Below are 25484 nucleotides of genomic sequence, written 5' to 3'. Positions count from 1 at the left end.
ATAAAAAAGATCATCAAATAATATCAACAATTATCTTAAAAAGATCATAATAGATTAGACATTATGAATTTCAAAGGATAGGCATCTGAATCTAGACATAGCAGTGGGGAGGCAAGTGTAGACTCCCCCATAGCAAAGGAGGAAGGAAATTGGATTTGTAGTCCTGGACTCAAATCTCAACTCTGTCACTCTAACACACATCAATTTAGACAAAGCCCTTAATGTTTAGGCCTCAGTTTCCTCAGCTGTAAACTGAGACAATACAACTAGAGGGCTTTCTCCACTAGAACTTATGACTCTATGAAGATGATGAAAGAGGAAGGGAGGTTAAGAAGAAAAAAGAAGAAGTCAGCATTAGGGATGACTGTCAAAGATGTTGAGTTCTCAAGGGAAAGCAAGGTTACAGCTAATGCATCTTACATTCTTTTAACCTCCTCAAAGAAATCCAGAAAGAAGTAGAATTTGTTAACTATGAAATGGATTACAAAGGGCACAGGGAAAAAAGCTGCCAAAAATTTCAGGTCTTTGCAATTTCTAAAAAAGTGGTAGTCTGACATAATGAAGTCACAATTTCTTTCTGTATTCTAAAATATCTATAATGGAATATACTACTTTTACCATGTCCTCTCTAAATCTAATTTGTTTTTATGCCTTCTAGTCACATTTTATCTTTTCTAAAGTCGAAGTCATAGTTTATATTTTTATTAAACATTAAAAGTAAAGCTAGGCTTTTCCTTAAATATATTACAGGATATTTTCCCTTTCTCCCTTTTGTTCCTGATATGACTTTGCAAACTTTAATATGTTCTATAAATGTTAGCTATTATTTTATCAATAAAAATTTCTTTCAATGTTCCATTATAATTGCATTTATTCTATTTCATATCAACAGCTTTTGCTATTTTCTTTGAATAAAGTCTACCTGACCACTCTATGCCTCTCATTTACATTTCAGCTCATTATTCAAAATTTTTTGTTTAGCCTGCTAGGCCTTTTTCTGTCTCTCTTATGCAAAAAAATACATTTTTCTTGTGCCCTGAGTAATGCTTCCTTAATCCATATTCAGCTATTCTTTGAACTATTTTACCCTTTATGTTTTTTTTCAATAAAACCTTTTCTTACTATTTTTGTAAAATAGCTGAAATGTTATTTCTCAAAATTTGCATTATCTTCTGTTTTTTTCCAGTTCCATTTTTTAAAATTAATCTTAAATTATATAGGTTTGTGGTTGATTTATCCAAAGTCACATTTGAATCAGACTCATAGAAGTTTAGTGCTGGAAATGAATTTAGAGATGAGATAATACAACCCTATTCTACCTTTAAATTTTTAATTAATTTCTACCTGTTCTTAATTCTCCAAGAAATTATTCCTAATCTTCTCTAAGAGCCCATACAGAATTCCTCTAATTGGTTTTATATCCTTCTCAGAGAAAGCTATACACCTTCTCCTCTTGATGAAGAGGTAATGTCACTTTGGTTCTCTTCAGAAATGAAGGACAACAATCAAACCATATAATAACCTAGTGTCCTGAGATCTTTCTATGATATTGTGTAACATGCAACAGAATATCATGCAACTTCTATGCTACAGTGTACCCTTGAACTCATAAATAAATACACCCTTCAACAGTAAAGATAGTAACCCCTACATATCTTCTTATTCAATGTGATTTCCTATCTTTCCATAAATCCTCCAAAGACAAATCTACCTGACTCACTGAAAGCTTTTCCTACAAGGCATTCAATAATGTGCTGTTCCCGTACGTTATTTGGGCTATACGTTGTACCTCACTCTCAATCCATAGTCAAGCCAATTGTTTTCTTTACCATGCACATTTCTTCATTATTATCTTTTACACTTCTTCCAGACATCTATCAAGTCATTCAACCAGGCCATCTCATTATCTGCCTATTGTCACTGTCCTGCTCCTCTCCCCCGGATCTGTGCTCTCCACCAGACCTGATAGGTGTACTTCTACACCCAGGACTTGCAAAATATATCACTCAAGTCCCTCAAGAAATTAATCCACTAATTTTTGGAGCCCCCATCCTAGGACCATGGTTCATTTATTAGTAACTAGGTATGTGCAAGCTAACCACTTAGCCTATTATATCTCCCATATAGACACCAGGCCAGGTTTCAGTCTCACTTCCACCTAGCCATCCATTCAAGCTATCTCACCATCTACCTGCTACTATACATGTTCCCCTCCCCATCTTGTCCAACTGAGCAGGAACAAGGAAACCCCCAAGAGCCTATTATTTTTATAGGTCTTATCCTGTGTGCATTTAAGTTATATTCCTTTATTTTTCGTGTCTCTGAAGAAGTCACAAAATTACAAATATAAAAAGTACCTCAGTGCAATCCTGAAAAAAAATCCTCTATAAATAACTCCACACCAAATGATAATGCAATCTTCATTTAAAAACCTTTAATGAAGAGGAAGTCAACACCTTCTAAGAAATCACATTCTATTGATTCAAATTTATAAGAATTCAAGGTATTCTTCGAATGATAAATGGTTAAGAGATATGAACAATTTTCAGACCAAGAAATTAAAACCATTATGAAAAAAATGCTCTAAATCACTATTGATTAGGGAAATGCAAATTAAGAACGCTGGGGTATCACTATGCATCTCTCAGATTGACTAAGATGACAGGAAAAGATACTGATAAATATTGGAGGGGATATGGAAAAATTGGGACCCTAATATATTGTTGGTGGAGTCATGAACTGATCCAGTCATTCTGGAGAGCAATTTGGAACTATGCCCAAAAGGCTATCAAATTTTGATCCAGCAATGTCTCTACTGTGTCTGTATCCCAAAGAGATTATGAAAAAAGAAAAAGGACCCATATGTGCAAAAATGTTTGTAGCTGCCCGTTTTGTAACTGGCAAGGAGTTGGAAACTGAATGGATGCCCATCAGTTGGGGAATGGCTGGATAAGTTATGGTTTATGAATGTAATGGAATATTATTGTTCTATAGGAAATGATCAGCAAATGATTTCAGAAAGGCCTGGAGAGACTTGCATGAACTGATGCAAAGAGAGTAGAACCAAAATAACATTTTACACAGTAACAACAAGATTATATGATGATCAACTCTTATGGATTGGCTCTCTTCAATAATGAGGTGATTTAGGCTAATTCCAATAGATTTGTGATGGAGAGAGCCCTCTACATCCAGAGAAAGGACTGTGGGAACTGAATGTAGATCACAACATAGTATTTTCACTTTTTTGTTGTTGTTTGCTTGCTTTTATTCTTTCTCATTTTTTCCCTTTTTGATCTGATTTTTCTTGTGCAGCATAATAAATGTAAAATATGAATAGATTGGATTACTTTCTGTCTAGGGGAGGGAAATGGGGGGGGAATTTTGGAACACAAGGTTTTGCAAAGATGAATGTTGAAAACTATTTTAAAAATAAAAAGCTATTGTTTAAAAAAAATCACATTCTAGTTTGTAAATCCCTAATTTGTTATGGAAATATTGCATCCATTACAGTAACTTCTGACACGTTCCTTGTTTTCTAAGCATACATGTATTGAATGTCAGCTCTCTATCATAGGGATCTAAAACACAAGACAAGTAATAAAATGATAAGAAGATTCCTATAATTATTAACATATACCTATTTGAGATGAAAGTGATAAAATCACCAATCACTACATACCACCAATCTGGAATGAATGATATTCTGGAATATTCAAAGAATATTGATGTGATTGCTGAGTTGCAATCAAGATCTTAGAAAAATGAAGGACAATGGGGAGATACCACAGGACAAGGGACATGCAAATTGGCTAAATTATTTTAAGAATGTAAACCAGAGTAGAATCCAGAGAATTTAACTTCATTTCCAGGCAAAATTCCTGCAATATATTGAAGAAATAGTTTATGACCACCTAGAATGAGAATCAAAAACCAGTTGGTCTTTCTAGATTTCTTGAGGTAAAGAATCAGCACGACTAGGGAAACTAGGAAAGGTGAGTAGACATACATTTCCCCAAATCCCTGAAATTCCCTCTTTGTTTGCCCTTAAAGAGGCTGAAAAGTTTTTAGGTCTAGGGGAGCAAAGAACTATATATCTCCATTCTGTTTTGGGTTTTTCTTCTGAACAACTGGAGCACAAGGCCATATCAATGGTGTTGCTGTGGCAGCCAACTAGGGCAAAGGGAAGCAAAACGTGGGATTGCTCCTAGAGAACTGTGGGTGTCTGCAGAGCAAACCTAAAACAGACTGACTGGAGTAGATTAGAGACTTCTGAGATGAGAATATCATGAACCACAGGCATAGCAAAAGCAAACAGTGCCAACCCCAGCACTTCTCCAGCCCTCATTTTCTCAAAGAAGCTGCCAAATTGGTAAATTCTAAAACTTGCCAAAATGTTTCTTTTTTTCCTCCATTTCATGCTCTATCTTATTTATGAAGACAGAATGAGAGCCTTTGTTAACTGATTAACTAAAATACAGATATTTTAAGCCAACAAGCTTTTCCTGATCTACCCATCTAATTAACATTAAAGAAAAAAAAGAAGGAAGGAAGGAAGGAAGGAAGGAAGGAAGGAAGGAAGGAAGGAAGGAAGGAAGGAAGGAAGGAAGGAAGGAAGGAAGGAAGGAAGGAAGGAAGGAAGGAAGGAAGGAAGGAAGGAAGGAAGGAAGGAAGGAAGGAAGGAAGGAAGGAAGGAAGGGAAGATAAAAAAAGAACAGAAGAAAGAAAGAAAATTTGAACATTCTACTTTGAGTTTAAAAAAAACAATGAAATAAATACAACAGGAGAAAGGCGTAGATAGATAATAGTTGATTTCAAAAATAAAACTATTTTTGGTGGCCTACTAATTATATGAACCAATAGAGTAACATGGCAACCAAAAAAACTAATCTTATTTTAGGCTACATGTACAATGAATTAGATTGTATAATAGATTTAGAATTGATAAGATCTTAGACATCACAAAGAACAATCCTCCAATTTTTACATGAGGAAACTAAGGTCCAGAAAAGTTAACAACAGAGAAGACATATCATAGTAAGTAGCTAAGTTGAAATTTGAACTAGGTTCATTAACTCCAAACCCAATGTTATTTTTTTAAAAGAATAATCCTATACCTCTCTGATGAACAGGATAATAGGTACAGGAGTCACAAGCCACAGAGGAAATCCCAACTATTAATACAGTAATTATAGGGCAATGAGTGAAGATGTCACTCATTTGACTTTTAATTATCTTGTTTTTCATGTCTTTTTTTTAAGTATTGATGTCTAGGCACACCTATTTGAAATGCTATCCCGTGGAAAAAGAATCGGACTTCTGGAGACAGACTTAGGAGCAATGAATAGAAGTTGTTTAGACACAAATTCTATACTGATGTTTAAAAAAACTTCAACTTTCTAATAATTAAAACTTTCCAAAAATGGAATAGAAGTATTGGATTCTACAACATTGAATCACTTTCCATCATAGGGTGAATGATTCCTTGTCAAAAATGTTGGAGATGGGATTGGTCCTTGTTCAGATATGGATTGAATAGATGGATAGCATTGTCCATGAGACTTTGAAAAGTGTATTATCTACAAGACCCGGAGATCACTAGCTAAAGTCTCTGCCAAATCTAACTCTCGCATACATATGTGCATGTATGTATCTATGTATGTATATAATTCCTGAAGAATTATACGTACCATAAGTGGCTAGCATACAGAGGTACAATCCACTTAAATAAATGTACAAAGTACTCAATTCTGATTCTATTCCAGACAAGCATTTACTTTTTCTTTAGCTCTTTTCTGTCTACTTCCCTAATAATGTGATAGCATCAAACCTTAATTGTCTGAACGACACATTTTCCTGCTCTTCTTTGCTAACTGTTATTCTGAATTCTTCTTAAATCAAAGAACAGATGAAAACTAGCCTCTTTTAACTCTGTTACCTATATGGAAAAGTAATTCTATTTTAGTAACCTGGATGGGTTTTGCCCAAGGCTCTGAAATTTGTTTTATTCTTCTTCCTCAAAATTATTTTCAGACTTTTAAACAAGATTTGTTACTGTTTGTTTTGTAGATAAAAATCGCTGAAATTGAAACAATAATGCAGAAGATGTGCACTCATAACCCACAACTGCAAGCCTTTTACTTTGTCTCCTGAACACCTATCTCCCTGCTGTTGTTCTCACTCTTCTCCACCCAAACATTCTCTAGTGTCTTTTCCTAAAGATGATTAGCAACCATAATAAATAATGATTAAATATAGAATATTGATAATCTATTAACCTATGGAGATAAGGATTATCAATAAGCTCTATATAAAACATATACAAACCAAAGATGTGTCATTATACATTTTATACCTACATTTTTTATTGGTGGGGCAGCTAGATGGCACAATGGATAAAGTGCCAGGCCTGGAGTTAGGAAGATTCATCTTCCTGAGTTCACAACCAGCTTCAAGATATTTATAGCTATAATTGACTCCAGGCAAGCTGCTTAACTCTGTTTGCCTCAGTTTCCTCATCTGTAAAATGAGCTAGTGAAGAAAATGGCAAAAAAAAAAAAAAAACCAAATCTGCAGTATTTTTGCCAAGAAAATCCCAAATGGGATCATGAAAAGTCAGATAGAATTGAACTGAACAACAATAGCTTTTATTTGTATGTGTATACATGCTTTCACTTCACTAATATGAAGAAATTCTAGTATGGAAACTCTATCGTAGATAAGAAATTTCTGTGTAAATTTATAGTCTTTTAGAATTGTCTAGATCACTGAGAGTAAACATTTTTCCCGAGACCATAAAGCTACTAAGTATGAAAACTAAAACATGAATCCAGATCTTCCTAATTGATTCTAAGACTGGTCCATTGAGGACTATGCCCTGGTCTCTCTCAAACTCATTTATCTAATACAAAAAATAATAAAGAGGAAACTAAGGTATGGAAAAGATATTCACACTGTATAAAAACTTCAATAGGGAATTGAATTTTAACTATTAAAAGCAATGCCTTTTAAATGTTTTAGGGGTTTGAGATTGTTAAATATGATTACAAAAATCATCTTCATAAATACAAGATGGAGGAAGAACAGATAGGCATTAGTTGTTCTGAAAGATTTTTAGTGACCTATAAGCTCAATATGAGAATCAGCAGCATAACATGGCAGTCAAGAAAGCTAAAACAATCTGAAGGGAGATCTTGTTTCCAATAATAATCTCATTATACTCTGAATTCATCAGATTTCATCTAAAATATTGTGTTCAGATCTGGGTACTACACTGTAAGAGGAATAGTGATAAGATGGAGAGAATTCAGAGGGTAATCAAAATGGTAAAAAGCCCCTGAATTCATGTCATTTGAGCATCAATTAAAGGAAATGGTCGTGTTAAGCCTGGAGAAGAAAAGATTCTGGGAAACATGGTAACTGTCTTCCTGTATTTTAAGGGCTATCATTGGAGAAAGGGTTAGATTCGTGTGGGTATTTGTCTCGCAGAGTAGAATCAGGAGCAGTGGATGGAATTTGTAAAGAGGAAAAATTACCCAAAAAATCTCAGGAACACTTTTAACAATGGGCACTGTCCAAAAGTGAAAGCACTACCTCGGGAGGGATGACTGCTTGTCAGGTGTGTCTTAATGTGAATTCTGTTTACATAAAGGTTGGACTAGATGGTCACTGAGGTCCCTTCAGAGTTGCAAATTCAACTTCAGTCATTTGCTTCAGCTGTACACTTTGAAAGAGTAGTACTTTAAAAGACAAGAATTAGTCACTTTGGAAAAAAGAAAAACAAAACCCCCAGAATTTGGTGAGAACACAATTTCCTTTTATTCTAATAAAATGAGAGTCTAAAGTTAGAGATGAAAGATTTTAGCAGGTGAGTGAGAATTGTCAGGATAATTAGGGGAGCAAAGACATAAGCCATGTCCAGTATGTAGAAAAACAGAAGACAGTGATTTATGGTAAAATTAGCTGCTCATCTTTTATCAGCACCAAATTAAGATAGGAAGGTTAAGCAGAGCTTTTTAATAGTTTTGTGGTTTTAATTCTCCAGCTTAGACAATGTTACTATTTGCCAGAAGCAAACGCATTCCTACTAGTCTACAAACAGAAAGGATCCAAATAAGAGCTATTTTAGATTAAGACCTAAATTAGACTCTGTTTATAGCTCACCCTGCACACAACAGCAAACACCTTTTTTCCTCTAAGTGCAAATCTCAACAGAATGAAAAGTGAAAGAGATGCATTTTTCCACTGCTCATCTTCAAAGTACTCTTATCAACTCTGACTACTCAGATTGCACCTTTTTGCTTGAACCTGTCAGTACACACTGCTTTGCTATTCAGTTATATACACACAGCTTCCTTAATAACTGTGTCCAGCTGCTGTGAAATCGCTGCTATGCTTACTGTGGGATCCATTCATGATTCCCAAGGCTATGGATCTTAAATTGGGGAGGCAACACTGAACAACAGACAGTTGGACTTGGAGATGGGACAACCTGGATCTAGCATTTACTTGCTCTGTGACCATGAGCAAATCATTCAGTCCTTATAAGCCTCGAGGTTTTAAATTGGTTTTTTTTCACTTATAAATGGGGATGATAACAGGTGAATTACCAGCCTCATAGTTTTTCTATGAGAAAAGTACTTTATAAGTCTTAAAACACCATATAATTATAAAGTACTGTTATATCTAGAGCTAGAGCATCTGTATTAAATATTGCAACATTTTTGTGAATAGGTATGGAGAGGTAGGTAAAGAAGATGAATAGAATAGTCAATGAAAACTTTAAAAAAAATTTCCACCACAAAATTAAATATAAGGATTGAGCAAAGATTGAATGTTCTAGAAGTGAGGTGTGGTTAAAAGAACACTAAAAAGAACCAATAGACATTTATTAAGTGCCTACTAGATGTCAGGCACAATACTGAGGTCTAGGGTTTAATTCTGTTTCTTATAATTATTAGCTTTTTGACACTAGGGAAACTACTTATCTTCTCTGTACCTCAATTTCTTCATCTATAAAATGGGGATAATCATATTTATTCATATTATTATAAGGACTATGCCTGCTTTATAGGCTATAAAGGAGTATATAAAAATGAGTTAATGTTTTGTTGCTCTGGCTCCTTCTCTGAGCCTGCTTTTAAATAGCCATTTTGATGTTAACTCAAAAGTCACCCAAATTATAATGATCTATTCCTCAGGTAACAAAAAAATCTTCTCTACAGTTTTGGAAAGCTAGATGAGAGGCAAAACAATTAAAGCATAAACATGCAAGATTTATTCAAGTTCCTCCTGCCCAATTCCTTTCCATCATCAATCATTGTGATACATTTATTGAGCATCCCCTGTATATATAGCACTGTGCTGAACATTGGGAATACAAAAAGGTAGACTTTAACCTGCAAAGAAAAACAAGAATTATACACAAACAGATAAAGAACAATATGAGGAAGCCGAAGCCTAATTGGTAGTTTTCCTTACTCAAATCTAAAAGGTCACTTCCTTTCTAGCCAATGATGACTCCTGAGAGTTGGGAACCTTAGCTCTTAATACAATTTGGCACAGAGGTTAAATATTTCTGCCACTTTTTCTCCCAGGTAATCGAGTAGGGAACAGGGAGATGAGAATTCTCTCTAGTCTTGTTCAGAATTGTGCAGGTTCTGGACTAAGCCCTTTTTATCCCTAATTCAGAAACAAACTCTAAGAATTTCTTGGTGCAGTTCAAGAAAAAGTCACTAACCACAAGAATGCCAAACATATTTCTACAGAACTCACAGGGTTTTGTATAAAAACAGAGGTGAGTATGGGAAAAAATTCAGGTCATTGTCCAGATATTTTCTATAGATAGTGAAAACTATATGGATAATTTATGACTGAATGAGCTGTTCTGTTCCCTTCCAGATGTCTGCTTTGTATATCTATACCTAGAATAGTCACCACCAACCTCACTTGGAGAGCAAAGCCATGTTCAGGACAATCCAGAGCAATCATTCTATTCAGCAATGTCTGCCTAGAACTGCCCCCCAAAAAAACTAATGATTTCTTTTATGAATAGCATAGTTATTTATACAAACATTTTTTAAAAAATGTATCCCCCTCTACTACAGTTTGGTTGTTCCTTTTTTCAAAAAGGGGTTAAAGGGTTTAATAAATAAGCCATCCAATAATCAATTTTTAAAATTCCTGTCAGAGAATAAAAGCATCTTAATACTTCCAAACCTCCTCTTGCTTTTCAGTTTTCAACAGGCCATTTCATGCATCGAGAAGGAGGTGAATAAGGCTGGCAAATTTCAACCACCACTAAGATAAATGTCCCATTCCCTATCCTTCATCAGTCAATCAGAGTCTTCTTACCCTGCCCAGGTTATTAATAGGTTTCTTCTATTTACAATGGTTCAAATGGGTAGACTGTACTATGGTGCTGTGACTTAACTATCAGTTTCAGACAAAGGCACATCAAAGAGAGGAGTAGTCTAAAGAATACAACAACTGTTACTCACCCTATGACAAAGTAGAATCACTGCCCAACCCTTTGGTTTGCCTTCTACCTAAGACTCAAAAACCTCACAATACAATCTTTTCTATGGAGCCTGAAAGAAGGTGATATAATAGAAAGATCATTGGATTTGCATTCAGAGAACCATGGATTAAATCCTAGTTCTTCTACTTACTATCTCTTAGATCTCACACAAATTATGGAATCTCCCCAAATCTGTTTCTTTATCCAAAATGAATGTATTATACTATATGACTTTCTAAACTCCCTTAAAACTGTATTGTTTATAGCAAATTGCTTGTCTTCTTAATGAGAAAAGAGGGAAAGTAGTAGAGATAGAGAATTTGCAACTCAATTTTTTAAAATGTTAATATTTGTTTTTACACATAATTTGGGGGAGGGTGAAGCAAAATGTTAAATACTTTACTTATGCATATCAAGGATATCTTTGACAAAAAAATGAGAAAGAGAAAAATTAGCAGGATTTCACAAATGAGTATCTACAATTTACTAAAAGATACAAAGAATATTTGATCTCAACACACTTATTAATTTTTTATTTCAAATGATCCTTTGGTCAGTGAAATGAGACATAGCCATAAGGCTCCCTGACCCCAAAAGAATCTCTCAAGCACATATTTACTTAATACAATCTACTTTAATAAATGAAACAGCAGCAATAACCCTATTATTAATAGGGTTAATAACCCTATTATTAATAATTAATAGGGTAAATAACCCTGATTATTAATATGAAGTCAGGCAGAAAAGAGGAATATGAATGCTCCTCAAAAGCATTTACTACTTCAATAGATTCTGTACAAGGCCCCCAAATGAAAAATTCCTTATGAATCATGAGGAACTACAGATGTTGCATTATGCTGATCCCCACAGAGCCCCCAAATGGCACTGTGACACATATTTACATCAACCATATAGCAAACCATGCAGGGAAAAAATAATGGATCAAAAATGTCTCTATTGTCAAGATACTGTGATAAATAAAGTAAGGCAGTCAGTCCCTAAAGTTAGTACAGTGACACATAATTCTGTAAGCATTATTTCAGATGGACAATAATTTGGTTCTGGAGTTAAAAGTGAAGGAAAAAATATACTGCATTTCATTTGGAAAATTGATTAGTGTTTTTTTAAATGATCCAGCACTATACCCCTGTGTGTGTATTTATATATACATATATATATATATATATACATATATGTATAAATATTTTAGAAAATGTATATGATAGATGGACATGGATAGATAGACATACAAATAGATACAGAAATAAAGATACAAGTGTAAATGGAAATCTATTTAGAAGAGGGGAAAAGAAAGGAGGAAGGAGACAGAGACAGAGAGAGACAGAGACAGAGACAGAGACAGAGAGACAGAGAGAGAGAAAGAGAGACAGAGACAGAGAGACAGAGAGAAAGAGAGACAGAGAGACAGAGAGAAAATAGAGGAAAGGAATGAACTGCATTGCATTGTGAAAATTGTGTAGAATGTTGATAATACAACACTATACCCCAGGATATTGAATGACTACATCTATAAGCAGAGAGACAGAGAGAGAGAGAGAGAGAGAGAGAGAGAGAGAGAGAGAGAGAGAGAGAGAGAGAGAGAGAGAGAGAGAGAGAGAGAGATTAGGATATACATATCTGGATAAGATAAATAAATTGATAGATATATGTACTGATAGATATATAAGGATATAGAAATACAGATATATAAATATATCCATAATGATAGTAATAGATTAGAGATAGATCTGGGATAAGCACTATAGATACACAAAGATTTGGCCCAGAATTGAACAGAAAGAAGAAAGTTGGCTATCTTACATTTAGGAAAATAACACTGTGTTTTTCAAGAGCCAGTGTAGCACCCCAGCACAAAATACCATCCTTTTAATGGAAATTTCCTGGCAATATTCCATTCTCTGAAGAATCAAAGTTGTGTGTGAATCAAAGGCCAACAATAAGATGCATGTTCAACCCAAGTAGGATGCAGCTCATACTGAATGATGACTAAGATGTAAGGTGTCTTAAGGAATATCACTGAGAAAATGTAGGATCAGAAAAGGAGGGCAGGCAATTTATGAGAAAAGTGTAAGGACTACACCAATAATCAAGAAATATTTAAAACATAAAAAGACCTCCATGTTTATAAGTGGATCTGTAAAAGAATATGGACAAGAATCACTTAAGAAGAAATGGCATGGATGGATTATAACATACAATGGAAGGAATATCCACATTGGTAAGGTTATAGTCCCACTGAAGTATTGAATGTTTTTTTCAGCCAATTTTTTTGATAATTGCATCACTGAATACATTTATCCATAGATAAAATAAATTGTGTATGTGTGAATCTATGTGGCTCTCTGTGTTTGAGTAGACACGAGAATTTGTTTTGAAGGCAGCAGCTAATGTGACATCTTAACTTAAATACATTTATATAAGCTTTAGCTAGAAATGTGAGTTACAAAAGAAAGTGGAAGGGGCATAATAGCTTCACTCAGTTATGTGAGGAATCAGAAATAACTTAGCTATAAATTTCCCCTACAATTCTCCTTCCCCTAACAATTTAGTATATATTTCTTCAACTCTTCTATTTAAATTCCCTCTTACAAATAAGAGGAATAAACTCCTGAAATTTTCTACACAAAGATTAAGGAAGAATATAAAGCAAAGTATGCCTTCTTGACATTTTTACCTAAAGAAAGAAATGTGAGGGCTGGTTCATGGGAGAATACGGTACAGCACTTTAGCTATGCTTATATACAGTGTAATTTACCTTTTTGAAGGCAAATCACAATGCCAAAAAGTCAATTGTTCTAAACCTCAAATTGTGCTCATTTCAGATCTGTGCCATGTGTGTTTTCCTAAACTGACATGCTCTGAGACTCAAATCTGTTATTGTTCTTACAGAATCACGTTTTAGAAAGGATTTTTAGCCCACAGAGGCCTTCTGTCCATTTGTAGCTTGTGATATCCTCACACAACCTCAGTCTCCTTCCCCTTGTCCCTAAAAATATTACATCACATTCCTCTGATTTCCCAAACCATTTGGTAAAAAACCTAAGAAATCCATGATTCTTTGCATATACTTGTACTGTGATCCTGATATTAATGAGGTGAACAAAAATGATGCACAAATAACTAGAGAAAGAGAAAGGAGGAGGAACCAACAAAAAATGGAGCAAAGAGAAGTAGAAAATAAAATACAAACAAACACAACCATCTCAAATACCACTTTCTTCCACAACAAAGATAGAAGTTATTTAATTAATTAGATGTGACATTTTCCCAGAGTCGTCCCCAAACATGGACATTCTCCTATTTAAATTTTAAAAATAAAATAAAACCTTCCAAATCATCAGGACAAGAACAGATTAAATCATAAATGGCCTACCTTAGTAAGAAATCTTCATTAAGTTTTTCTAGAAAACCCTCAGCCCCATTCTCTCCAGGCACTACCATCTATATTTACAAAGAATGACTGAACTTCAGAAACCTTGACCTTCTCAGCAAAGGTGGCAGATTTTTAATATTATATTAAATTTTCTATAAGTACAGTATTTTTCACATGAATAACTATTTTTATTAGTAATGGGGTACAAATATTATATAAACAGCTACTCTCCAGGTAATTCAACTAAACTAAACTAAACCTAGAGACAGACTGTAAGTCTGTTGACTGAGGATTATTATAGCTAAGTTTGGAAGTGTTCATCACCATGATGGCCACAGAGTGATAAATGCTTCAACTAGGAATCAGGAAAATCTGAGTTCAATACAGCCTCAGTCACTTAGGAGCAGTGTAGTCCTGCATAAGTCATTTCTGTTTGCTTCAGTTTCTTCATCTGTAAAATTGGGATATAATAGCATCTACCTGCTAGGATTGTAGTAAAGATTAAATGAGATAAATAAATGTAAAGCTCTTAACACAGTACTTGGCATATAGTAAATACCATATAGATGTTAGCTTTGAAATGCTAGTTATCTATAATTACACCTCCAAAACCATCTACTAAGTTACAGAGAAACTGTGATCTTTCTATTTGGAGGGAGTAGCATAACCACAAAACTATAAATCATTATGCATGAAAGTAAGTGGCAAGATTTCTGAATTAGGAGTTACAGGATTTTTTGGTTGTACTTACAGCTCTTCTACTATCTATGTGGCATCTGATGTGTCACTTTTAGCTCTAGTCTAAGGAGACTTTCAGCTCTTATTGTCTGTGATCCCTTCCAAAATGAAACTTTGAAACTCCTTTCCAATCAAGAACAATTTTCTAAAATTAAAATCAACTCTCTGTAATTTTACTTTGAGTTTATCACTGTCCAAAGATGGAGATAGAGAAAAAGAACATACTAATAGACAACACATTGTTATCTACTTTATAACTTTAAATGCACAATGAGCATACAGTCCATGTCATGGTTAGCAATCAGGGGTATAGAAATAAAACTCATAAGCATCTTAATTATATTTGCTCAACTATCCTATTATTACTTTCTTTACTCTTTAAGCTCCCAGTTACAAGTGAATATTCTCTTCTTGAGGACTTTCTTTTGAAAACATTGAAAATGTAAAACATTCATTCAAAAATTCTTTTTTTTTATATTTACTTACAGCCACCCAAAAAGTGTTCACATCTAGAAACACTTAGAGATCCTTTCAAATATAGCACCTACATGTCCTTCAATAAGATGGTGTAGCAGTATCAAACTCAGAAACAGGAGCCCACTAGACTTTTATATAGATCCTTGCAAACACAAATTGACTTAGAAAATCTCATATTAACATTGTTGTTGTCATCATTGTTGTTCAGGCACTTCTACTAACTATGACTTTTTGTAATCCCTTTTGGAGTTTTCTTGGCCAAAAAAAACTAGAGTAGTTTCCCATTTCCTTCTCCAGGTCATTTGAGGGATGAGAAAATTGAGGCAAATGGGGTTAAATGACTTGCCCAGAATCATACAGCTATTAAATTCTTCTGGTTGCATACCCAAAGTTCTATTCACTTAGTCTTCTAGCTGTCGCTATGCTTTATTATCTTTTTGTTAACTTTGTCAACTATTTCCCAGTTACTTTTTTAATCTGATTCTGATTACATTTGTTAGTGCTGTATGTTATATGAAGTCCACAGGCTACATGTTTGAGATTTCTGGGATAGAGATGGCCTCAAAGTCAAGGAAACTTGTGGTAAAAGCTCACCTACTAGTTATGTGAGCCTGGTAAACTCCCTTAACATTCAGTACTTTAGTCAACTAAGACTATAAATGGTACAAAAGGTGTTAAGCTGCCTTGGTAAAGGGTTCCTTAAAACAATGACAACATGGATCTAATCCCTCTCTTACCTGTGTGCTTTTTGATGATGGTAGCAGAGACCAAGATGATTAATTACACTCAAATGTCCAATATTGATAAGATTATATTACATAATATAATTATTACTTTATCAATTTGGCCCCTCATGCATAAGAAGACTATGCCAGTTTACTCAGTCATCTAGCCACTGCAGTTATTTATGTATGTCAGCCCACATCCTCCCTCTTTTTCCCTCCTTCCATAAGTTCAATCTCTTTTATGATCTTATTACACACAACTATACTTCAGCCAGGGCCTTTATATATTGCTTTATTAATAAGACTCTCCAAACCTTTTTTAAATTTTTTATTTATTTAATTTTTAGTTTATAGAATAAAATAAGCATTTCCATAACATAATATAATAAAGAAGATGATTGCATATGAAACTGTAAATCTATTGTATACAACTATTTCTTTTAATATACATATAATACAGTAATCATGTATGTTTCCTTTTTTTACTTTCCTTCCTCCCATTACCCCCTTTTTAAGATAAAAATTCCCTCTTTCTTAAAAAGGAAGCTTCTAGTTGACCTTTATACATTGTCTTTTCCATTAGAAGGTCAGCTCCTTCTTTTGCATGCCTGGAATTGAATCTCCAGCAATCAGCATGGTACACAGTATCTGACATGTAGTAAGTCCTTACCAAATATACTAACCAGCTAGCTATTTACATATCTATCTAGCTTTATTCTTTATTAGCAAAAGCACCTGTCTTCTTGCCCTTTTTTTTTTACTTCAAAATTTCAAAGACCTGTAGGTTAGATGACATGAGCATTCAGTCAACTGACACAAATTGTGACTCATTTACAAGTTGCATGTGAGTGTCTTTATGAGATGCTTTGGCAGAAAAATTTGTCACCCTCTGGCCATTCTGGCTATGAACCCCCTAAAATGCAGCTAGATTGTTCCTTTAACAACAGATTGTAGACTGTCACTCAGCCTGTATCAAAGCCTTTCCAGCTTCATAGGTAAGAACTTCCAAAGCGTGTACACCACTAAAATAGCCCCTGAGAACTTAAGATCAATTCTAATACTCAGTGACGTATCAAAATCGAATCCCATGGAGTTGGAAAATATAAGAAAACCAAGACTTTCTCCCTGCTGAAGGGTTAAAAGCACACTTTGCAAGTAAGCTAACAGACAGTAGCTGGATCAACTTTTTGGTGACAATTCTTCTCTCCAATCACTGCCCTGATGATTTTCTCTTTCTATACATAGCTATCTGCATGTGAGTTTAAGAGCTAAAGTCCTAGAAGGATCCCAATAAAATGATTTGGGTGAGGGCGTGGTGGGAAAAGCACAGATGGAAGAGTGAGTAAGGTAGGAGGTCAGTGACTCTCTCAAATAACCATCCTCCTGGGATAAGGAAATATCAAGGAAGCTGCTATCGTTCCATCAGAAGTCACCGTTCCCAATCTGAAAGAAAACCAAGCAACACCAAACAATGCTAATAGGAACTCGTTTTATTCATTTTTATTTCTTCTTCCTTCTTTTTTTCTGATTTTTCCTTTACTTTCTTTCTTCTTCATCCATATAGCAGACATGCTCAGAGGAAGTGAGCCCTCTATCTCCAGAACAAGGTGCAAATTCTCCCTCTCCTGGATTCTACCTGCTTCATTGCTATGGCCTTTGTTTTGACAGCTAGCAGTGAAGATCACTGAGTTGATAATACATTAATAGACTTATTTGGTTTTTTAAAAGGGATGAGATTCTCCATGAAGCAGATACATATGGAGGGAAAGAGAGAGATACAGAGATAGAGTCAGAAAGGCAAAGAGATGGAGACAGAAGTAGACAGAAAGAGAAATACAGAAATAGAGACAGAGACAGATCCTGAGGAGAGATAGAGAGATTCTGGAGAAAGACTTTCATGGGAAGCCTCTGTGGGGAATTATATGCAATCAGGGTCCAGCACCAAAAATGAAGGATAGATGGAATCTCAATAAAAGAGGTGGGGGAGGGGTAGAATATGGCTAGGTAAGAGATAGAAATGCCCAGCCTCATTTAGATATTGGGATAGGTTATCCTGTCTATGGAGCCCAAACAGGGAAGAAGCAACAAGACAGCACAGAACCAGGTTCACTGGGAAGTAACCCAAATCTGTCCCTTCAACGGCACCATGAGATGGGTATAAAATAAGAAGAAAGGTTGGTTGGATCCTCCTAAGGAAAGAGATAATATACTTCAGACAAAAGCAGAAAGTTTTACTGACAGGCAAGGAGCTCACTTTTGAGTCTATTCTACACTTTCTGTCACACTATCATAGATCTAGTACTACTATCAGTTCTTTGATAATGGTGACAGAAACCAAATTTTTATTTTACTAAAAGAAAGAAATTTCTAAAAATCTCTAGGGGTGGGGGTTTTCAGTAAAACTCATGCTATATATCATGTCTGAATACAGATAAGCTCAAGGTCCACATGTTAAATTCTAATGTTTTCCAGAGAAACTCAGTTCAGATAAAAATGAACCAAATTCTCAGGGGAAACCTGCACAAGAGTATAAACCATAGAAATTATTGAGAGAGACCTCCACATTTAATGTAATTCAAATGAAACAAGTGTTGCACCCCCATCATAACTACCCAAAATGAAATGCTAAAGAATCATCAAATGAAGATTTCCTATTAAGAGAGCCAAGAAGAAAGTTGAAATGTGAAAAAAAAGAATATACTAAGTCCTTCTCTTCACCTCTCGATGTCTATCAATCAATCAGGTATATGCTTTGGTGTTCAGACTTCCATCACACTGTGCTACACCTGGGAGACAAAGAAGGTCATTGGAGTTACTCCTTTTCCTTGAAATTCCTAATCCAGCTTTCCCTGGAAGATTTTCATGAAGAAAAAGTAAAAAATAATTTTAACTTGGAAGCTACCATGATATTCATTTACTACAAAGTAAAAGGAAAATAAAGGCTTCCCTTGCTCTGTGTCATAGGGAAACATACCAAGAAGGAAGAAAGGCTTAATTTCCTATAAATTTGTTTTAAATTCACATCATGGTGGCTTCCCAAATAAAATTAATTTTAACCACTAGCCCCATTTCCTCCTCATGTAACCCATATTATAAAGGGGGCTGACAGGAGAAACTGAGCCCAAAACTGAGCCCAGTCATCACCTGGTGCTGTCAGGAGAAATGAAGAGAACAATGTCACCAAACATCACAGAACCTCACTGAGTCACAGTCTCACAGAAAGCTTCTTGGCGTGAAGCCAAACACCTGCTTCTCACCAGTTTCTCCAAAATGTTTTTAGACTGAAGAAAAGGTATCAGCAACCTGTTTGATTCCAGGGCCACTTAGCTAATGTGGAAGCAAATTCTCAGCATTTAGTCACGAACCCACTCTCCAAATGGAATTAGATGACCATCTCTTTTCTTGTTCTCTCCTCCCTCAACTCCTACCTTTTTCTTCTTTCTCCATTGCCTATTATTTAGGTCAACTGGTGATACCTATAAGCATTTATTTCTTTTGGGGCAGGAGGGATATGCAATGCACCTTTAAAAAATAGAGAAACTCAAAAGAGTTAAAGATTTGGAGCTTGAATGACCTGGGTATTAAAGCCCTGATCTAGCACTTTCTACTCATGACTTTGGCCAAATGACTTCCCTTCCCTTGGTATATTTCTTCTTCTTCATAAAATGAAGACTTTTGACTACAAGACCTAGATCTAGACCTGAGGCACTCGCTTCATCCAACCTCCTCATTTTACAGATGAGGAAAGTGAATCCAAAGACTCTTTAATATTTCTTCCAGATCTAATTCTATAACCCTATATCTGTTCTTGATTCCCTCTGCAGTAAAGTATCTTTATCATCATCAATGACATCATCAACAAAGTGAGTGCCTACTATTGGTAGGATATAAAGCGAAGCACCAAGGAAGATGCAAAGAAAGCTATCTATGTCCATTCATTTTGTTTATACAGTCTTGGCACACAATATGTCATTCTCACCCAAATCATAATTTCTGCAGGGGAAAAAAATCCTCATACTCCAAATGAGAAGAAGGATGTAAAATAATACAGATGTTCCTAAGAGAATAGCTAATTGCTGGATAAACTTCGCTGTTTACAGATTGAGTGAGAACATGGCTCAAAGTGGAATCCTACCTCTCCCTGGAAACAAAAGGGTGCTTGATAGCCTAAGTACTAAAAATTCAAAAATATTAAAGCATGAAAAAAATGGATCATAGCCATCCTCTTACTTCTCCCTCTGTGGAAAATAAGAAATTGCTACCTCCTCTTCACGGAATCACAGAGTTAGAAGGGACCTCAAAAGTCATCTAGTCCAACCTATGCCTAAAAAGGAATTCCCTTCCATTTCTCACAATGGTCATCCAGCCTCTGCTTCCACATCTCCTGTAATGAGGAAAACTAACTATAAGATCATTAAATGCCTTTGGTTTATTTAGACACAGATTTATCACCTTAAATAATTAAAATATTTTCAATAATTTAGTTTTAAGCATCTGCAAGGCCTTCAACTGCTTCTTGCTCTATTCCAAAGTATGGTATAAATTATGTCAAAGAAAAGGGTTAGATGGAACTTCTTGAAAATATCAATGATGTTAAAGAATTAAAACTCATATTGCTATGAGAGGACAATACTAAGCAGTTATTATTATTTAAGGTTCTCTATCAAATACTGAATCTCAGAGTTTTGACATTTTTTAAGTTTAGGGTTGGACGACCTGAAGACCCAAGAAAGAAGCACCTACCCTATTTATCACAACATGATCCTTCACTCTATGGGCAACCTGATTTCCTTTGGAATTCAGTCTTGCATTTCATTAGTGACTAGCTAAGGAGAGATGAAGCAAGTGTTCCTCATTTCTTTCTTTACATATATGAATATAATACACAGTAACTAGAAGAACACTATCTTCTTTTTAAAATTGAATAGAGGAACATAATAATTAAAAGCTTTATTCTATTTTGAGGGCATAAGGCACATAGATCACACATCCCTTTGTTTAACACAAAGACTCACGTGTCAAATTATGCACCCCTCACACATGCACAGCATTTTAGAACTCTGCAACATAGCCATTTTGCAGGAGTGTGGAAGTAACAGTTTGCTTGGGGGATGTGTGTGTATAAATAGATGTGTAGACAGAAGGAGCCAAAAATAATAGCATATAAAATATAAATTAAGAACAAAATATTTTCTGAATTCATTTCTTCCCATAATTATCATTTTCACCTGTCTAAGAAGCAACCTTCCAAAGTGTGTTCTTGGGACCAATCTATTCTCCCACCTTGACCAGACCCTCTGCAATAGGCTTCCCAGCATCTCCAAGCCCAGGGTTAGTCCAGTGTCTAAATAAACAGCAGGTGGATTTTAGTTCAACAACCAAAATCATCCTTAACAGTCATTTTTTATTTTTGAAGAAGGGCATGGAGAAGAGGCAAAGACGGAAGCATGGAGGTGGCAAAGGAGACAAAGCTAAAAAAAAGGAAAGAATGTTTGATTTCCTATATCCCCTAAAAACACAGATTAACCTATGAATGAATCAAATGCCATTTACCTCAAAAATCACACAGGTCTCTCTGCCTTGTCTGTACACACCCTTCAGCCATCAAGTTCCTTCCTCTCCTCTCCACCTCAGTTTCCACCACCACCCCCCAAAAATTAAATAAACCTGTTTGATGAGACAAGGAAGCAGTATGATTTTTTTCTCTATTTTTTTTAACAAAACCAGCATTATTCCATTGTCCCTATTTTATATATATCCTTTTAAGTAAGTCATGTTCTGCCCTCTCTGGGAAAAAAAAAAACACTAGAAGAATTTAGAGAGAAAGATGAACAAAGAGTGATTTCCACTAGATGAAGAAAAAATAGAAAGAAATTTCTCTACCTTGGTTTGTAGAAGTAGAACCTCTATACGGACAGATTAAGGGAGTGAACATGTTGGGAGTATCCAGTCTCCTCTTCTTGCTTGCATATCCACATAAGAAAGATAAGGGAGAAATGAAAGAGAATTTAAAATCCAATTTAGCTGGGAAATTGTGGGGGGGTGGGTTAATCTTCTGGCTTGAGGTGATGCAAATTCAAAGAAAAAAATGATTCCATTCAAGGGTAATGCAGCGAAAGAAGAGGTTTTCCCAATGCAGAATCCAGAATAATTATTCCATTTCCATATGAGGTTAGGGACTGGATTTTAAAAAAATTAAAGATTCTTCTAATAATTATGCTTTGGGTTTTCTGGAGCTTTAGAGGAGAAGGCTCTGTTTCGAGAAGCTGCAGGTCCGATCTGTTCCTCTGTGGAGCATGATTATTTCCAACGCATCCCCTCCCTAAGGAGGGAAAAGAGGGGGTCAGTATTTTATTAGAGAGCGTACCAGGGATGATGACAGAATTGCATCCCCCAAAAAAAGATATCAAGTCGTTTTAGGAAGAAAAGGGGGGAAAGAAAACCCGCATTTCTCAACAGAGTGCACACGAGAAGAATTGAAAAACAGCTGGCACAGGTCTATAAATAATTCAGGGAAGGTCTACGCTATATTCCCGGGACAGGCATGGATGGGAGGTAGAAACCCAAATCTGAATGAGCGAGCGTGAGCCCCGACATAGCACCACACACTCACACACGCAGAAACACAATACACACTTTAACTCGCTAGCAAGTGCGGCTCCCACTCACCATTCTGCATTGCTGCTGACATGTCTGTCTCTCTCTTCCCTGTGCCTCCAACAGCAGCGCCTCCTCCCACCCCGCTGTGTGGAATCGGTTTTGACTGTGCACAGAATGTACATTTTGCATTTCTTGAAAGGGGCACACTGACACACACACATAGACAAGCACACACAGGCGCGCGCGCGCGCACACGACACACACACACACACACACACTCACGCAAGCCAGTGGTGCTGATGTGCGGACCACTGTGTTTCACCTGCAACGTGTCGATTGGACAGACAATAATCGCAGCGCGTGGCTGTAGCCTCTGCCACCCGCTGACATCCCTCTCAGCTCCCGGGCGGGGGCGGGGGGGGGCCGGGGGGTGGGATTTAAAAGCATCTCCCACCCTCACCTCCAGCCCAAAGAAAAACCACACACAACACACACACACACACACACACACACACACACACACACACACACACACACACTCCACCTAAAAAGCCAAGTTTGCATCCCATTTAAAGGCTTTCTCTGATACCCGCCTGGTTCCCGAGTTTCCTGCACCTGACCCTCCTTCCTTGCCGGCCACACATACAGCGTTAAAGCCTGGGCAAGGGACTCCCGGCAAATACTGACCTATCCGCCGAGCGCCCGCGTTGCAACGACTCCGAATTCCCTGGGGTGGGGTGGCCAGCAAGGGGGGGGGGGGGGTTGTGAAAGAGGAGGAGGAGAAGAAAGAGGAGGAGGAGAGGAGGAGGAGGAGGTGGATGGATGGATGGATGGATGGATGGATGGATGGATGGATGGATGGATGGATGGATGGATGGAGGGATGGAGGGATGGAGGGATGGAGGGATGGAGGGATGGAGGGATGGAGGAAGGGGGCGTTTAGGGTTCTCCTTTCCTGTAAAGCAGGATTCTTTTTAAAAAATCCACCTCCGACGTTAGGAAGTTGAAGACTCTTCTTTGCAAATCCCAGAGCCAAGGGGTTCGGAAGAGATGCCGCTTATTGATCACAATCGATAACGATCAATGGCAATAACACAGACAGCCCCTTTGGAGATACCAATTCCAGTGATTTCCTGGAGGTGAAGAAACCAAAGGAAGTGATTGGGGTGGGGGGAGGTGGAGAACCCCAGAAACCTTCCTTTCTCTTAAAAAAAAAAAAAAAAGGAGGGGGGAGTAGGAGAGGAAAAGACAGATTCCAATTGGCGATCCTAGGGGTGGGGGTGGGGTGGGGGTGGGAAGGGGCTTTGCAGAGCAACAGAAAAGAAGAGCAAGACAAGAAGGAAGAGTGAGGGACGGGGTAGTTATAGCCAAAAAGGAGGTGGGGGAGGAAGATACATTTGGGCTTGATTCATACTCAAAAACATAAAACACACATGCACACACACATACACACATGCACACATACATACATACACATACATACACACCCCTACCTCTCACACACACAGAGGCTCTTGGGGCGGGGAACCCACGAAGCTAGAAAAGAAATCTCTTCTCTCGGTGTATGTCTGTGCGTGTCTCCTCCTTGGAGACACCCCCACCCCACCCCCCACCCCCAAACCCCTCCACTCCTTCACTCCTATGGCTAAGACTCTGGCTGAGGCAGCTTCCAACGTCATGTACCAGGGAAGCGGGAAGGCAAGAGACTGGTGGGGGCGGGGGGACGAGAGAGAAGGAGGGGCAGAGCTTAACCCGGGCCCGTGGCGCCTCCTTCTGGCAGCAAGATGAAATTCAAGCCTGGGATGCTGGATTCTGCACACACACTCTCAGAAGAGGAGAGCCAGGAAGTAGGTAGGTGAGAGGAGCTGGGTCTCCTTTCGCCCGGCTTCACTCAGTTTACAGAGTTCGCTCCTCAGAGCAATCTTAGGACTCAGGCTCTGGAGAGGGAAACACTTCCTCAGAAGCTCAGATTTCTGGTTTGGATTTAAAGGGGCTTTGTTTTCAACAGGGATTTTTAAACGTTTAATTTTGGATAAATGCTGTTTTGACCCAACAAAGTGTTCACAGAAAACGCTCGAGCAGAGCTGTCCACTAAAGAATTTTTGAAACTGATGTTACGGCCCCTTTACCCTTTTTTTAGTTTACCATTAAATCACGCCCTTTGGGCGATAAAACTGTGCACATCTTTTGATCCAGCGCTATTGGGTCTGCATCCCAAAGAGATCAGAAAGGACCACGTGGGTACCTACAAAAATGAGTGTAGTAGCGGTTTTGTAACTGGCAAGGAAGTGGAAACTGAGTGGATGCTCATCAGTTGGGGAATGGCTGAATAAATTATGATATATTAATGAAATGGAATGTTATTGTTCTGTAAGAAACGATGAGCAAGCAGGTTGATTTCAGAAAAGCCTGGAGATACTTACTTACATGAACTGATGCTGAGGGAAGTGAGCAGTACCAGGAGATACAGTAACAGCAAAGACTATGTGATGGTCAAATGTGATGGATGTGGCTCTCTTAGCAATTCAATGATTCCAGGTAATTCTAATACACTCCGGAAGGAAAATGCCATCTGCATCCAGAGAGAACAATAGAGACTGAATGTGGATTAGAGCACAGTATCTTCATACTTTTTTGTTTGCTTTTTCTTTCTCATGATTTTTTTCCTTTTGGTCCGATTTTTTTTATACAATATGACCAATGGAAATATTTCAAAAAGAATTGTACATGTTTGACATATATTAGATTGCTGCTTTCTTGGAGAAGGGAGAAAGAAGGGAGGGAAGGAAAACTTTTGGAACACAAAATCTTTCCATGACGAATGTTGGAAACAATCTTTATTTGAATTTTAAAAAAAAATACTATTTAGGAAAAAAGAAAAAAATAGACCTTATAACACTTAGAAATTTACTAAGAAGTAATGTGTACTAAATACTAAGAAATACTAGTACTAAGAAGTAATAAGAAGTATATGGAATATAGCTTCTGAGGCACTTTTCTGATACGCTGATAATATGGAAACCTCTTAGTA

The 25484-nt window shown here is 36.8% G+C and overlaps 1 protein-coding gene across 4 annotated transcripts in view; it reads right to left on the bottom strand.

The window, feature by feature from the left end:
• Positions 1 to 24052, bottom strand: part of GRIN2B (glutamate ionotropic receptor NMDA type subunit 2B) — a 640262-nt gene extending 616210 nt beyond the window's left edge. For 2 of the 4 annotated variants that reach the window (XM_074269120.1, XM_074269123.1), the window contains exons 1-2: positions 23947 to 24052; positions 21737 to 22175 (exon numbers count right to left, since the gene is read on the bottom strand). The gene's annotated coding sequence lies outside the window, so the exon portion shown is untranslated. Of the gene's footprint in view, positions 1 to 21736; positions 22176 to 22775; positions 22872 to 23140; positions 23587 to 23946 lie in introns of those variants that run through there. The other 2 variants (XM_074269121.1, XM_074269122.1) reach the window with 2 other exon arrangements.
• Positions 24053 to 25484: the final 1432 nt, after the last annotated feature.

Source organism: Sminthopsis crassicaudata, chromosome 5, assembly GCF_048593235.1.
Source record: "Sminthopsis crassicaudata isolate SCR6 chromosome 5, ASM4859323v1, whole genome shotgun sequence".
Lineage (NCBI taxonomy): Eukaryota > Metazoa > Chordata > Mammalia > Dasyuromorphia > Dasyuridae > Sminthopsis > Sminthopsis crassicaudata.
This window is presented reverse-complemented; position numbering and strand designations above follow the sequence as displayed.